Source organism: Chrysemys picta, chromosome 9, assembly GCF_011386835.1.
Source record: "Chrysemys picta bellii isolate R12L10 chromosome 9, ASM1138683v2, whole genome shotgun sequence".
Taxonomy (NCBI): domain Eukaryota; kingdom Metazoa; phylum Chordata; order Testudines; family Emydidae; genus Chrysemys; species Chrysemys picta.
Window position 1 is genome coordinate 28,896,444 of NC_088799.1, and position 15,223 is coordinate 28,911,666.

A 15,223-nucleotide genomic window follows, 5' to 3' on the forward strand; every position below is an offset into this window, starting at 1 on the left:
CACTCTGCCTTCAGAGAGAGACTCTTGAGCTCCTGGCTCCCAGCCTCTTTATACAGGCCATCTGGGCTCTGATTAGGGTCTGGCCCAGCTGCAGCCACTTCCCCCAATCAGCTCAGTAGCTGCTTCTCCTTGCAACAGCCCCAGCCCTCTGCAAGGCTTTTCCAACCCCTCAGGGCAGGAGCGGGTGTCCACTCCACCCGCTACAGGTACCTTCTTTCCATTTTGTCAAATCTGCTCTGAAAGTGTCCTTAAAATGAACATGTGCTGGGTCATCATCTGAGACTGCTATAACATGAAATCTATGGCAGAATGCGGGTAAAACAGAACAAGAGACATACAATTCTCCCCCAAGGAGATCAGTCACAAATTTAATTAATGCATTATTTTTTTAACGAGTGTCATCAGCATGGAAGCATGTCCTCTGGAATGGTGGCCAAAGCATGAAGGGCCATATGAATGTTTAGCATATCTGGCACATACACACCTTACAATGCTGGCTACAAAAGTGCCATGCAAATGCCTGTTCTCACTTTCAGGGGATATTGTAAATAAGAAGCAGGCAGCAATATGTCCTGTAAATGTAAACAAATTTGTTTGTCTTAGCGATTGACTGAACAAGAAGTAGGACTGAGTGGACTTGTAGGCTCTGAAGTTTTACATTGTTTTGTTTTTGAGTGCAGTTATGTAACAAAAAAATCTACATTTGTAAGTTACACTTATACAATAAAGAGATTGCACTACAGTTCTTGTATGAGATGAATAGAAAAAATACTATTTCTTTTGTTTATCATTTTTACAGTGCAAATATTTGTAAAAAAATAATATAAAGTGAGCACTGTGCACTTTGTATTCTGTGTTGTAATAGAAATCAGTATATTTGAAAATGTAGAAAAACATCAAAATATTTAATAAATTTCATTTGGTATGCTAGTGTTTAACAGTGTGATTAATGATGATTCATTTTTTTTTAATCACAGTTTTTTGAGTTAATCGCGTGAGTTAACTGCGATTAACCGACAGCCCTAGTTGTGAGTAAACTACAGAGTGGTAATTCCACATATGGGAACTACATCAGTTGTAACAATGATGAAACTTTTGGTTACAATTTTGCCTTTGCACTAATACTTACAATGTCCAGGAACATTATATATATTTCTTCATATTTAGCAGCATATAGTTAATTCTACATAGACCTAGCAGCTGTAATTTCCCATCTCTCATTTGTGCTCTGCTGCCAGAAGTTGGGAAATCCTGATGTACAGTTTCTATTCATACATGATAGATTGCACCACCCTAGGATTGTGCAACTTTACTGGTGTTCAGACATTAACACTAAACTGGCTTTTTGTTTTAAAATACTTTTGTTTTACAATACTTTTATATATACCACAATTTGTTGTATGCTGTTTGCTGCTTTGCAGCGCATTTGTGGAAGGGTTAGCTGAAAGAGTGCTATTTTCCAATTTGCCATACAGTTTTAGCAAAGTACTTCACTTTGTAAGTTTCATTTTTCAGTTGGATTTGGTTCAAAAGGTGACCTTTGATTTCCATATGCTCTTCTTCCTTATAAAGGGCCTGACTATGCTCTGACTGCAGTTAATGGAAAAAACTCTCTCTGACTTGGGACTGAACTAAAAAATGCTGCAGAATCACTGCATTCCAAAACATTACAGATTCGCTGGATGTTCATCACAACCTCAAAAGCCATCGGTTAGGCGATGCAGAGTGGGCAAAACATGATGCCAACGGAGGCCACCTCTCTCCACTGAAAAACAGCCTATAATCAGCAATCCCCATGTCGTGGTGTACTCCTTGCTCTCTCACCGACTTCTGCAAGCTTGTGATACAGCAATTGCCCAGAATCCACATGCTGGCAACCCTGGCTGCATACATATGTATTTTCCCTCAGCAGTCAAGGTACCTGCATTGTCAGTTCCAAACCTTGACCCTATGTCTCTTTGCAAATGCCACATTAATTTGTCCTGTGATCAGGAAGTAGCCACTTGCCCTTCCCTCCCTCCCCAGGCCTAGTAAAATACAGATTTTTCTCAACCACTCCAAGGTTTACCTACTACCCATACTCATTTCCCACCCTCTCTGCAGCTGCAACCCCTCTCCCTGTCCCTTGTCCTCTTCCCCCTATGTCTCCAGTTCCTCCCCCACTGATATAACAAAAAATTGGATTAGACCACGTGGTGACTATTCTGCTGTGTTCACTGTAAATCTTCCCATAAAACATTATAACAGAGACATTATAAAAGAAACTATTATAACAGAGACAACTTGTGGCAAGCAACATGAGTTATTTAATCTTTATTGCACAGGTGTACAAAGGTTTGGACTAGACACATCAGTGTCAAGGTGTTCACCAGAGTAATGGCATTGACATATTCCCTCCAACTGACCAGGAAAACAAAGTGGCTGCATAGAAACCTTCTCATGGTTTCAGGCCCAGTGAGAGAAATTTGAGGCCCTGCTACATATATTCAGTGGGGTCTCACTCCCTCCCATTTCACTTTATTTATTCAGATGTTACAGATGTTTTGGGGCATACTGAGTTCAGGGCTCAGTACAATTGACACCCATTCAACCCCAGTTCGCCCTGTGTGTTTTTTTCTTTATTGGTGCACGCACACTGTAATTCTTCCGGACAACACATCTTCACAAGCGAAGAAGTGAACAAGTTCTTAAATACAATGATTAATCTGGGTCCCCCAAAGATTCAGTGGGGGCTGTGCACTTCCTTGGTAGAGTGAGTTTGACCTGCATCAATAGTTTGAGCTGTAGCTCTGTTCAAAACCTACCCCCGTAGCAACTTTTTGAAAAACGGGCTCTTTTTTTTTCAGGGTTATATTTCTGCAACCCCTATCTCGAATGACTCTTCCCCTCCCACACTTTGGGTCAGTGATCCTACCCTGAATTCCCTGAACACCAAATTTCAAAGGACTCCAACTAAGCATGTTGATTTTAGAGGCCTTAGAAAGGTCGACCTTTACACAGAAATTGTGACAACCATAACTGCTGCGCCACAGTAATAACAGAGACAGTCCCTAGTCCAAAGAGCTCACAACCTAAGTGAATTTGTGGATGTGGCCAGGGGTTTGAGCACAAGTTGGGTGGCACTGGCAGAGTTGTAGGATGTAGGGGGATTGGGCTGCACTGGCAGAACTTGGGGGTGTCATGCCTCCCTCATCTTTGTCCCACCCTTTCTCCCCTCCCCCTACCACTTATCCCCATTAATCCCCCTCCCCATAACCTCCTTCCACTCACTGCAGCCTCGAGCCCCTTTTCTTCCCTATTCCCTCACTCCACCCCGAGACCTCTCCTGGGGAGCATTCATATGTTCCCCCCCCAACTTACATGCCCCCCAAATTGCCACCCATGACTCTCAAATTGTAGCAATCTCCAGTCATTGAATCCAAAACTCCTTTTGTTGTAGGTGGGGGCTTGTCATTCACTTATCCTTCGTTACATGAATTGAAGGGAGAGTTCCCAGCCATCAATTTCAACAAGGTCTGTGACATCCAGGCTTGAATAGTATAACTTGTATCTAGAAACACAGGCACCGGCTTCCTCTGGGCCCCAGGAGTGCTCACCCCTATGCACTGCCCCAGGCCCCGCCCTCACCCAACCCCTTCTCCCCAAGTCCCCACCTGCCCCGCCTCTTCCTGCCCTGCCCCAGGCCCCATCCCCACCCCTTCTCCCAAGCCCTCGCCCCGCCTCTTCCCACCCAGTTCCACCCCCTTTCCTGAGCACGGCCCATCCCTGTTCCTCCCCCTCTTCCCCAGCTGTTCCCGGCACGCTGGAGGCGCTGGAAGGGAGGGGGAGGAGTTGATTAATGGGGCTACCGGTGGATGGGAGGCATTGGGGGGTGGGAGGGTGGAGCTGGCTATCGGAGGGTGCTAGGCACCCACTAATTTTTTTCCTTGGGTGCTCCAGGGCTGGAACACCCACAGAGGTGCCTATGTCTAGAAATGAAGCCATTGCCTTGATAGAGCTCAAGATGCTACTAAAAAACAGTGCATCGTCAACACAGGTCACAGCAAATGCATCACTGCATTGGTTCTCCCTTCAATAGAGAGTCCAATGAAAATCTCTGACCTGATATTCAAAGCCCTCCCCATGTTTGGGCCTCACTACCTGAGCGATATTCCTCCCCCCATTGGCTGTGACAGCTACATTCCATTGGAACAATGAAAGTGTTGATCACCGAGGAAAGGATCTTGAGTGTGAAAGTCAGAATGTTCACAGGGCTGAATGTACACTATGGAATTCGCTTCTGCAAGAAATAAGGATGACCTTAGAAGTAACTACATTCAGAACGATATACATAACCTATTCCTGTGATTTAGCTTTCCTTCAATAAGTTACACACAATCACTAAACTACTCAAGTTATTTCTCCTACAGGCAGGAGAGGGAGAGAGATTATTATTGTTATTTCTATTTTTATATACTTGGGAGGCACCCAGATGCTATGGTGAAGAGGACCATATAAGTACCTAAAAGAGAGAGCTGAAAGGGTAGATTAAAGTGGATATAGAATTTACATGCCAAGTTTAACACTCAGCAAGCCAGGAGCCATTTTAAAAATGGTCAGAAAGGAAGATCGATCAATATTCATGTCACAGTTGCTCTACTTACTGCTGGATGGCACTGCCTCCTGGTGGTTCTGGGGATTAGCTTGGTCAGGCCAACGCCCCTTCCAGTGGTTGCACCCCATCAGTTTCTCCTCTGTAGCCCCACTCTCACGAGCTTCAACTGTCCTCTTCAACGGCTATCCTCCATAAATGTATCTAATTCTTTTATGAAGCCAGTTGTACTTATGGCTTTCACAACATCCTCTGGCAAAAAGTTCCAGAGGGTGACTGTGCACTGTGTGAAGAAATACTTCTTTTTGTTTGTTTTAAACCTGCTGCCTATTAATTTCATTGAGTGACCCATGGTTCTTGCATTATGTGAAAGGGTAAATAACATTTCCTTATTCACTTTCTCCATACCATTAATGATTTTATAGACCTCTATCATATCCTCCCTCAGTCATGCCTTTTCTAAATTGAACAGTCCCAGTCTTTTTAATCTCTTCTGATACAGAAGCTGTTCCATGCCCCTAATCATTTTTATTGTCCTCTCTGTATCTGTTCCAATTCTAATATATCTTTTTTGAGATGGAGCAACCAGACCTGCACACATTATTTAAGGGTTGGGAGTACCATGGATTTATATACTGGCATTATGACGTTTTCTGTTTTATTATCTATCCCTGTCCTAATGATTCCTAACAGTCTGTTAGCTTTTTTTAACTGCTGCTGCCCATTGAGCAGATGGGCAGCAGCAGAGAACTGTCCATTATGACTCCAAGTTCTCTTTCTTGAGTGGTAACAGCTAATTTAGAGCCCATCATTTTGTATGAATAGTTGGGATTATGTTTTTCAATGTGCATTACTTTGCAATTATCAACTGAATTTAATCTGCCCTTTTGTTGCCCAGTCATTCAGTTTTGTGAGATTTGTTGCCCAGTCACTCAGTTTTGTGAGATCCCTTTGTAACTCTTCTCAGTGAGCTTTGGACTTAAGTATCTTAAGTAATTTTATGTTATCTGTAAACTTGGCCACCTCACTGTTTACTGCTTTTTCCAAATCATTTAAGAATATGTTGAACAGCACAAATCCCAGTACGGATCCTTGAGGGACCCTGCTATTTACCTCTCTCTGATGTGAAAACTGCTGATGATTTTTTGGAGTCTGACTCATAACTTTTGAATGCTTGTGGCTGGCAACACTAAGTATACAAAGGGGACAAAGGGCAGGGAGCAGGCACACTCCTAGTTAGTGTGGTTGGCAAAGGGACAGTGTCCTAGGAGAAAAATGTTTGAAGCACAAGAACCCAAAAACTGTATTGGGTGTAGAGAATCCTCTTGTGTGACAGCCTTTTTATTTGTCAAAGAAGAGACAATGGAAAGATGAAGCCATCTATCCGGTAGAAGTTTCAAACATATGTTGAGAATTCAGAGTTTGTATGATATTGGTGGGAGTTATTTTTACACAGTACTAAGGACTGTTCCAAGATTAATAATCTCCAAAGTACCCCTTAACTATCTTTTGTGAGTTTGAAATCTTGCATACTTTGATTTTCCCCCCCTATATGCACTTTTGGTTTTAATTTACTGAAGATCACAGTTGTGACACAAGGAATCCCAAGGGGCCCAATCCACCAAATATTTTTTCAGATATTTAGTCTTTATCCATGTTGAAATCCAAGGGACTTCTTGCATGAGTAAGGACTCTTCACATAAATTAGGGATTGCAAAATTGAGCCTGTGACACTGCACCCCATATTCTTCATAGTGATATTATTACGATATGAGTATGGCATAATTATGATGTATTTTAGGCAAGATGGGTCATGTGAGATATCATTGAAAAGGTTATGATTTACTGAATATGACTATCCTATATGTATGCATGTATCACTTTTGTATCTGAAGTTAGGAATATTGACTAAGTAGGAGTCTACTACAGGCCACCTAACCAGGTGGAAGAGGTGGATGAGGCTTTTTTTAAACAACTAACAAAATCATCCAAAGCCCAAGATTTGGTAGTGATGGGGGACTTCAACTATCCAAATATATGTTGGGAAAATAACACAGCGGGGCACAGACTATCCAACAAATTCTTGGACTGCATTGCAGACAACTTTTTATTTCAGAAGGTTGAAAAAGCTACTGGGGGGAAGCTATTCTAGACTTGATTTTAACAAATAGGGAGGAACTCATTGAGAATTTGAAAGTAGAAGGCAGCTTGGGTGAAAGTGATCATGAAATCATAGAGTTTGCAATTCTAAGGAAGGGTAGAAGGGAGTACAGCAAAATAGAGACAATGGATTTCAGGAAGGCGGATTTTGGTAAGCTCAGAGAGCTGATAGGTAAGGTCCCATGGGAATCAAGACTGAGGGGAAAAACAACTGAGGAGAGTTGGCAGTTTTTCAAAGGGACACTATTAAGGGCCCAAAAGCAAGCTATTCCGCTGGTTAGGAAAGATAGAAAATGTGGCAAAAGACCACTTTGGCTTAACCAGGAGATCTTACATGATCTAAAAAATAAAAAGGAGTCATATAAAAATGGAAACTAGGACAGATTACAAAGGTTGAATATAGGCAAACAGCACAGGAATGCAGGGGCAAGATTAGAAAGGCAAAGGCACAAAATGAGCTCAAACTAGCTATGGGAATAAAGGGAAACAAGAAGACTTTTTATCAATACATTAGAAGAAAGAGAAAGACCAAAGACAGGGTAGGCCCATTGCTCAGTGAAGAGGGAGAAACAGTAACAGGAAACTTGGAAATGGCAGAGATGCTTAATGACTTCTTTGTTTCAGTCTTTACCGAGAAGTCTGAAGGAATGCCTAACCTAGTGCATGCTAATGGGAAGGGGGTAGGTTTAGCAGATAAAATAAAAAAAGAACAAGTTAAAAATCACTTAGAAAAGTTAGATGCCTGCAAGTCACCAGGGCCTGATGAAATGCATCCTAGAATACTCAAGGAGCTAATAGAGGAGGTCTCTGAGCCTCTAGCTGTTATCTTTGGAACATCATGGGAGACGGGAGAGATTCCAGAAGACTGGAAAAAGGCAAATATAGTGCCCATCAAATAAAAACAACCCAGGAAACTACAGACCAGTTAGTTTAACTTCTGTGCCAGGGAAGATAATGGAGCAAGTAATTAAGGAAATCATCTGCAAACACTTGGAAGGTGGTAAGGTGATAGTGAATAGCCACCATGGATTTGTAAAGAACAAATCGTGTCAAACCAATCTGATAGCTTTCTTTGATAGGATAATGAGTCTTGTGGATAAGGGAGAAGCTGTGGATGTGGTATACCTAGACTTTAGTAAGGCATTTGATACAGTCTCGCATGATATTCTTAGCGATAAACTAGGCAAATACAATTTAGATGGGGCTACTATAAGGTGGGTGCATAACTGGCTGGATAACCGTACTCAGAGAGTTGTTGTTAATGGTTCCCAATCCTGCTGGAAAGGCATAACAAGTGGAGTTCCGCAGGGGTCTGTTTTGGGACCGGCTCTGTTCAATATCTTCATTGACGACTTAGATATTGGCATAGAAAGTATGCTTATTAAGTTTGCAGATGATACCAAATAGGGAGGGATTGCAACTGCTTTGGAGGACAGGGTCATAATTCAAAATGATCTGGACAAATTGGAGAAATGGTCTGAGGTAAACAGGATGAAGTTTAACAAAGACAAATGCAAAGTGCTCCACTTAGGAAGGAACAATCAGTTTCACACATACAGAATGGGAAGAGACTGTCTAGGAAGAAGTACGGCAGAAAGGGATCTAGGGGTTATAGTTGACCACATGCTAAATATGAGTCAACAGTGTGATGCTGTTGCAAAAAAAGCAAACATGATTCTGGGATGTATTAACAGGTGTGTTGTGAGCAAGACACGAGAAGTCATTCTTCCGCTCTACTCTGCGCTGGTTAGGCCTCAACTGGAGTATTGTGTCCAGTTCTGGGCACCGCATTTCAAGAAAGATGTGGAGAAATTGGAGAGGGTCCAGAGAAAAGCAACAAGAATGATTAAAGGTCTTGAGAACATGACCTATGAAGGAAGGCTGAAAGAATTGGGCTTGTTTAGTTTGGAAAAGAGAAGACTGAGAGGGGACATGATAGCAGTTTTCAGGTATCTAAAAGGGTGTCATAAGGAGGAGGGAGAAAACTTGTTCATCTTAGCCTCTAAGGATAGAACAAGAAGCAATGGGCTTAAACTGCAGCAAGGGAGGTCTAGGTTGGACATTAGGAAAAGGTTCCTAACTGTCAGGGTGGTTAAACACTGGAATAAACTGCCTAGGGAGGTTGTGGAATCTCCATCTCTGGAGATATTTAAGAGTAGGTTAGATAAATGTCTATCAGGGATGGTCGAGACAGTATTTGATCCTGCCATGAGGGCAGGGGACTGGACTCGATGACTTCTCGAGGTCCTTTCCAGTCCTAGAATCTATGAATCTGTATTTCAAATGTGTTTATGCCTGGGGAATGCCCACTAGACAAGATGCTTTAATTCTGAAAAGCTGGGTGGGGAAGGGCCATTAGAGAAAACAATAGGCCATAGAAGAAGCTTATCTCCCATCTGGGGAGCCTTCCTGAGGACGCTGCAGACAGCCTCCAAGTAATGGCTGCTGTGACACTACAGGGATATGTGACCAGGTCACCTGGTGCTGGACTCCACCGTGGGATATCAATATTTTTCCACTGGCTGGCTTTGAAACAAAAGGTTCCCGCCATATGCAAAAGCTTTATAAGGCAGGAGAGTGACATCATCTTGGTTCTTCACTGACTCCCCACCCAAAGAGACTCCTGGAAACAAAGACTGAACTGGGGAAAGTGCTGGACCCAGGCTAAAAGGATTTTTAGCCTGTGATTGGAACACCTGGTGATTCCAAGCTGTAAGCAAGTGCAGCGTGCCCCGTAAGAATCTGCATCCTGCTTGTATCATCACTTAAGGTGAGAATTTACTATTTGTATCCGATCTATGTACTATATTAACCTTAGTCTGTGTGTTTCGTTTATTTGCTAGGTAATCTGCTTTGATCTGTTTGCTATCCCTTATAATCACTTAAAATCTATCTTTTGTAGTTAATAATTTTTTTTTACTTTGTCTAAACCAGTGTGTGGGAGTCATAACTCAGGGCAGAAAGCTACTGTGTATTCCTCTCCGCAGTGAGGAGGGGGCGAATTTCATGAGCTTGCGCTGCACAGTTCCCTGTGCAGAGCAAGACGATATAATTTTGGATTTACACTCCAGCGGAGTGCGTGCTTGAGTAGCTGGCAAGTTCCCTGGCTGGAGCCTTCTGATGCAGGGCTGATCACAGCATCTGCATGTAACTGCAACTGGGTGTGTCCCTTCCTATATAGGTGCTGGTGAAAGTGCAGGCTGGTCACAGCAGTACAGTGTAAAGGGAGTCCAAGCTGGTGGGTCAGGGCTCAGTGGTACCCCCGTTCAAGGTGGCACCCCAGGGGGAACCATCACAGAGCCCATGAGTATTAGAGTCTCTTGGGCTTTCTTTGCTCATGGAAATAAATAATTCTGGTTCTCCAGGATGCAAGAGACTGCAAATATATATAAAGGGCTTCCTACAGGGCACAGAGTGTACAAATATTTTACATTTTTGTTTATATTAACTTCAGTTCAGAAATTTAAATCTCGTTTACAGCTCTTTCTGCCTGAGTCATTTCTATAAGAGTAAGAGATTCCTATTTCACAGAAAAGCAGTGCTAGTCTAGTAGAATGTCTGCAGGGAAATGATTTGTAATTGTCTTTATAAAGTTCACTTTTCTTCTAGGGTCTCCTGTCCCTTGCACTGGGGAGGTTTACCACCCTCAACATTTGTTATCTATGGATGAGTCAATGATTAAGGAAAATACCAGATAGCTGTTTCTGAATCATGAAGCATATCAAGGCTATTAAGTTTGGATTGAAGTCTTATGCACTTCAATCTGGGCCCATGCTCCTTCTCAGCCTGGAGAGAGAAGGAAAAGCGGACAAAACATAGAAAATTATCCTTCATATTCTCTTGCATTTGCAAAAGCCATAAAAGGCCTGTCACATCAGAGGGAGGGGAGGAGGGAGGAAGAGTATGGTATGCTGGGAAGGTATAGGAGAGGATTCAGGACACCTGGCTTGGGCAAGTCACTTAATCTCTCTGTGCCTCAATTTGTCATCTATATAATGGGGATAATACTTCTCTACCTCCCAGGGCTGTTGTAAGGATAAATTCATTAATGTCTCTGAAGTGCTCAGTTACTATGGTGAGGAATGCCCTAGAAAAGCCTGTAAGTAAATCTCTATAGATACTTGGCACACATTTTTGATTTACAGTAATTCCAAGCAAGAACATAGGTAGTTTATGAGGGGTGCCTGACAATTAACCAAAAATAGGGTTTTGGAAGTCTAAAATTGGGGGATTAGAATATTCCAAAGCATTTTAATATGTAGGTAATATGCACAAGGCAAGAGACCAACACCATTAGCATCCTTAACACATCATCACAGAAAGAGAGACCGAAGATATAATCACCTTCTGGGCCAAGTCATTCACTCACACAGAAAAACTTGTGGGAGAGGAAGAGTCCTGTTGTAAATCCAAGCATTAAACTCTTGGGCCTGACTCCGATCTAATGTATACTCTGATCTCATGAAATCAATGGAGTTACACCCTTAAGTGATATTATAAGCAGGCCCTCAAATTTTCTGCGGCAATCTTGCTTCAGTAGGGAAGACTTTGTCTGCATGAAGAAAGAAGGGGATGTGACTGGCAAACCCTGAAGAGCTCAAGGATCTGTGTGCAAAGACTGCAGGACTTCCTCTACTTGCTGTCAAATTTTGCTTTTTGCCTTTCCTTCCCTCTCCTCTCTAGTATCGTTGCTTATACAGGGACCATACTGCCCTTGGCCTTCTCCCTCACAGCTGCACATTTCTCCCCCTCTGCAAAGGCTGAAGGTGTTTTTTCCCAGCTAGATCTCAGGTCATCCGCATATGACAATATGTTTTGTAAGGAACAGGGGCTACCACAAGCACATTACACCAGTCCTCTGCTCTTTATGCTGGCTTCCCATGGAATATAAAATCCTTACCTTTGAGACACTCTCTAGGCCCAGAACACCTACAAATTTGACTAAAGCTCTGGGATTAGGATTGTGGTTGATAATTTCATCCCTTAGGCACAATGCAGCTATTCACAGCCAGGGTAAAGCTTGTCTGTGCAGGAGGCAGAGCCCTTGTGGGCTAGTCCCAGACAGGAATAAACTCCCACATGAACTCAGGCTCTCAAACCTCTCCACTTTCCATTCACAGCAAAAGTTGTGCAACTTTGAGTTTGCTGATATAAGGCACACAGCATAGTGTACGTATAATTAAATAACAAGCACTGCACTGAACATACACTTTTGCCCCGGGGAAGAGGATGAGAAAGAGATGAACCATACGTAACAGATGTTAGTTACATTACTTAATGCACTATTAGAATGTGCTTATGTACTCTGGTGATGAGGGTGAGAATAAAATAGCCCCTTCTGCATTGTACTGCAAATGGGGAACTGTTTGGCCTCTCTAGATGGTGTGCCCTTGGCACATCAACATTTTACAGCATCGTGGCTACACAGTAAACTTTAGTTCCTTCCTGGTAACAGGAGCAACAGTGCTTACATTTGGTGTGCAGAGCCCCATGGTTTAGGGAGAGACTTTCAAAGATACGGTGCTTGACTGACATACGTGCCTTTGAGAATCTCCACCTAAATTCTACCCTTATTGCTCATTCCTGATGTTCAGGTGTGGTATTTCCACCACATTAGTCCTTGGCAAGGCCACCTTTCCATGTAGTTTTCTCAAAGTCACCAGGTATGAGCAGTGTTCCAACAGTACACTGCTAGAGCCCTGATGCCTTAAAAAACAACCTGTCCTGCAGGGAGGGAGGGAGAGTCTTTTATTCTTGGAACTAAGGTGTTAGTAGTATTCACCTGCCAGACAAGTATTATTTGATGGCTCCAGGATAATAGATTTTTCCACTGAAACTTTTCAGATAACCACATTATAGCATATAATGCATCTTCATCTGCAACTAGGAGTAACCTCACCAAAATAAAACCAAACTAACCCACCTCCACACACAAACTGGGAAGAGAAACAAAGTAACTTCATGTTGGCATACTGCACCCAGGCACCATCCCCCTGAAAATTAAAATCTCCCCACTTTTTAGCCAATGTAAAGAGCCTATATGACCAACTAATCAGCTGTACAAAGTAGTTGATATTACACATCATACTTACGAAAAGAGGGTTTCTCCCATCTACTAAATATAGGATTTACTGACTATGATTTGGTATAATAGACAAGAATATTCCTATTTGGTACCAATGAGGTTAAAGTTACTGACAGAAGCTTTTACTTTAAGAATGTATGCCAGCACTAGCTTATAAAAATATTTACTCATGCTAACATAGTATTCTCACACACACAAGTGTGCCAGCATTATGTCCCCAGATAACAGGCATGTTTACAAATTCAACTAACACACAAATTATAGCATCACATTTTTCACATTACAGGTCTGTCGCATCTTATGCTGGGGTTACGTTCCGCAGTCAGTGCATACAGCGAAAATCGCATATAGTCAAAATTACATTGAGTGTAATGGCGGGCGGAGTCGCCCGCGCTACAGGTACAGTATTAAAATTGTTATTTTTCTCTTTTTTTTTTTGCTGACCGTGTAAAGCTGAAATCGCACATGTTAAATGTGCATAAGATGCGACAGACCTGTATAGTAAAAGAGCTATCAGGAATTCTATTATAATCCAAGGTTTTTGGAAGAAAAAATCCTTTGTGCTGAAATGTTTTAAGGCTTCAAAGTAATGTCTGTCTTACTGTTTAAGTCTGAAAATAAAACACACTTTGAGTTCAGATGCACAAAAATAGCTGCTTATGTCCCCCTCAAACCAAAACAACAGTGCTCTTATAACTCAGAGATACATGTTTTCAATGTGTTGTTTTGATTTAGTCTTCAGTAACAGGAATAGTTATAGGATGCAAGTGTGACTGAGCCACTGGGTTTCTCTGACCCTTGTGTAATTAAGTTAGACATCCTCACAGCAGGAGCAACATCCTAAGACACTCTGCTTCAAGAAAGGAGATTTTAAAGAAGGGGAGGATGTTAGAAACAGCCTGAAGGAAAAAAGTTAAAAGATTAAAAGCCACAGAATCAGCATTAGTCATAGTCCTTATAGTCTATAGACCAGTGGTCGGCAACGTTCGGCACGCGGCTCGCCAGGGTAAGCACCCTGGTGGGCCGAGCTAGTTTTATTTACCTGCTGACGTGGCAGGTTCGGCCGATCACGGCCCCCACTGGCCGCGGTTCGCCGTCCCGGGCCAATGGGGGTGGCGAGAAGCCGCAGCCAGCACATCGCTCGCCCGCGCCGCTTCTCGCCGCCCCCATTGGCCTGGGACAGCGAACCGCGGCCAGTGGGGGCCGTGATCGGCCGAACCTGCCACGTCAGCAGGTAAATAAAACTGGCTCGGCCCACCAGGGTGCTTATCCTGGCGAGCCGCGTGCCGAACGTTGCCGACCCCTGCTATAGACTATAGTCATTATAGGCTCAGAAGGAAACCATAGGTGAGAAGGTAAAATGGTATCGTTAAATGGCGAGGTACAAGAATTTACTCAGACGAAAAACAAAAACAAACAAACAAACAAAAAAACCACCCCACCACAGTAATGCAGCCCAGCCCAAGTGAGTCTAGCAGGAACATAAGTATTAGCAAGTATGATGTGGAAAATATAGAGGGCCCAATCCTGCAGTCCCTACTAACACAAAACTTCTATCTAATTTTGAATGCAGGGTTGGATCCTAAGAAGGTTAGGTGGATATTTGAAGAACAAATTGCTAAAGATATAGACAAATGATAAGAAATCTTTAAATACAGGTATGTCGGTAATTTTGGGCAAGACAATGGGACAACTACAGTGCTAAGCGGACAATCAAAGAGGATGAAGAAACAAATTTTGCCACTTTTATCCATGTATAGAAAGAAAGTTACCAAAAATAGAGATGATGGAACAATCTGAGAAATTAAATAGATTGCCATTGTACTTTGTGTTCTGTGGGGCCTCAAACACCTTCTACTTTAAAAATTAAATATTCTTCCATTGTAATTAATCACCAGTAGGGTGACCAGATAGCAAGTGTGAAAAATCAGGATGGGATGGGAGGTAATAGGCACCTATTTAAGACAAAGCCCAGAATATCGGGACTATCCCTATAAAATCCGGGACATCTGGTCACCCTCATCGCCAATACTCCAAAGGAGATCTGAAAGTAGTGAAGAATGGAGCAGCTGCACTACTAAAAAAAACTTGTAGTCTGCCATTGTAATACAATATATTGTATATCATTTCAACATCTATGGGCCAGATCCTGCTTCACCTGAGTAAGGGAGGTAGAATCTGGACTTTCATATATAATAGATCATTAAAACATCTACAGCAAAGGTTGGATGCTGGCAATAATACTTAGCATTTAGGTAGCACTTTATATACTGTATTCGAAGCACATAAGAATGGCCACACTCAGTCAGACCAATGGTCCCTCTAGCTCAGTATCCTGTCAGTGGTCGGTGCCAGATGCTTTAGAGGGAATGAACAGAAGAGGGCAA

General features: G+C 42.5%; 1 protein-coding gene across 3 annotated transcripts in view; it reads right to left on the reverse strand.

Annotated features, from left to right (window-relative positions):
* Positions 1-15,223, reverse strand: part of AGTR1 (angiotensin II receptor type 1) — a 56,716-nt gene that overhangs the window by 27,162 nt on the left and 14,331 nt on the right. The window contains exon 1 of one of the 3 annotated variants that reach the window (XM_065557917.1): positions 4,644-13,797. The exons of the other annotated variants lie outside the window; for them this stretch is intronic. The gene's annotated coding sequence lies outside the window, so the exon portion shown is untranslated. Of the gene's footprint in view, positions 1-4,643; positions 13,798-15,223 lie in introns of those variants that run through there. 3 annotated transcript variants of the gene reach the window in all.